This window comes from Chrysochloris asiatica, unplaced genomic scaffold (genome assembly GCF_000296735.1).
Source record: "Chrysochloris asiatica unplaced genomic scaffold, ChrAsi1.0 scaffold00030, whole genome shotgun sequence".
Classification (NCBI taxonomy): Eukaryota; Metazoa; Chordata; class Mammalia; order Afrosoricida; family Chrysochloridae; genus Chrysochloris; species Chrysochloris asiatica.
This window is the reverse complement of record NW_006408548.1, coordinates 25,548,299-25,550,352: the sequence shown is the minus strand read 5'-3', so window position 1 is coordinate 25,550,352 and position 2,054 is coordinate 25,548,299.

The window sequence follows — 2,054 nt, the reverse complement described above, 5'->3', positions numbered from 1 at the left end:
GAAAGAATACAACCCTGTCACACACCTTTTTTAATTTTAAACCATTCAGTGTTTCCATGTTCTGTTCTAACAACTGCCTCATGGTCCATGTAGAGATGCCTCATGAGCATAATTAAGTGTTCTGGAATACTCATACTTTGCAATGTTGTCCATAGCTTGTCATGATCCACACAATCAAAAGCCTTTTCATAGTCAATAAAGCACAGGTAAACACCTTTCTGATATTATCTGCTTTCAGCCAAGATCCATCGGACATCAGTAATGATATCCCTCATTCCACATCCTCTTCTGAATCCAGCTTGAACCTCTCTGGAAGTTCTCTGTCAATGTATGCTTGCAGCGATTTCTGTATTGCCTTTAGTAAAACTTTTCTTGCGTGGAAAATCAAAGATATTGTCCAATGATTTCCGCATACCATTGGGTCCCTTTTCTTTGGAATGGGCACAAATATGGATCTCTTCCAATCAGTCAGCCAGATAGTTGTTTCTTAACATAGCTGATTTGAGTGCCTCCAGTGCCACCTCACTTTCTTGAAAGATTTCAATTGTTATTCTGTCAATTCCTGGTGGCTTGTTTTTTGCCAATTCCTTCAATTCCTTGGGCTTCTTCCTTCAGTATCATTGGCTCTTGATCATATGCTACCTCTTGAAACGGTTGAACATCAACCATTTCCTTTTAATGCAGTGACTCTGTATATTCCTTTCACCTTCTTCTGATGCTTTCTGCATCATTCAATAATTTGCCCTGAGAATCCTTTAACAACAAAAGTTGAGGCTTGAATTTTTTCTTCAATTCCCACAGCTTGAGAAATGCAGAGCATATTCTTCCCTTTAGTTTTCTGACTCTAGATCTTTGCACATTTTGTTGTAATATTTGACTTTACCTTCTCGAGCTGATCTTGGAAATTTTCTGTTCAGCTCATTTGCTTTAGCACCTCTACGCTGGAAAAGCAAGTTTCAGTGTATCCTCTGACATCCATTTTGACCTTTTTCTTCTTTCTTGTCTTCTCAATGACTTTTTGCTTTCTTGATGTATGATGTTCTTGATATCATCCCACAACTCTTCTGGTCTTCGGTCTTTAGTGTTTAATGTATCAAATTTGTTCTTCAGATGATCTCTAAATTCAGGTGAGATATGGTCAAGGTCATATTTTGGCTCTCACAGACTTGTTTTCATTTTCTTCAGCTTCAATTTGAATTTGTGTATGAGTAATTGATAATCTGTTCCCCCACTCGTCTGTCAGTTTGTCATATTGTGGTGGCTTGTAAGTTGCTTTGATTCTGAAAGCTATGCCACCAGTATTTTAAATACCAGCAGGGTCACCCACAGTGAACAGGTTTCAGATGAGCTTCCAGATAAAGACAGACTAGGAAGAAGGAGTGACGAACTACTTCTGAATATTTAGTCACTGAAAACTTTATGAATAGCAGAGAAACACTGTAAGATATAGTGCCCCTCAGGTTGGAAGGCACTCAAAATGCAACTGGGGAAGAGCTGCCTCCTCAAAGTAGAGTTGACCGTGATGAGGCAAATGGAGTAAATCCTGTGGGGGTAAAGCCCACAGGACCTTCCTTTGCTGAAGGGGCACAACTCAAAATGAAGAGAAACAGCTATAAACATCAAAAAAGTAGAGGATAATAAATGCTGGTGAGGATGCAGAGAGACTGGGACCCTCCTACATTTTTGGTGGGATTGCAAAATGGTCCAACTACTCTAAAAAGCAATATGGCACTTCCTCAGAAGGTTGGAAATAGAAATACCTTATGATACAGCAATCCCTCTACTTCATATTTACTCACAAGAAATACAAGCCATTAACACGTGTAGATATATGCACACCAATGTTCATAGCAGCACTATTTACAATAGCAAAAAGATGGAGACAGTCTAAGTGTCCATCAATTGAAGAAAGGATAAACAAACTGTGGTACATACACACAATGGAATACTATGCTACCTTAAAGAACAACAAGGAAGCTGCAAGCCAGCACATAACATGAACAAACCTTAAGGACATTATGCTGAGTGAAATTAGTCAGTCACAAAAGGAGAAA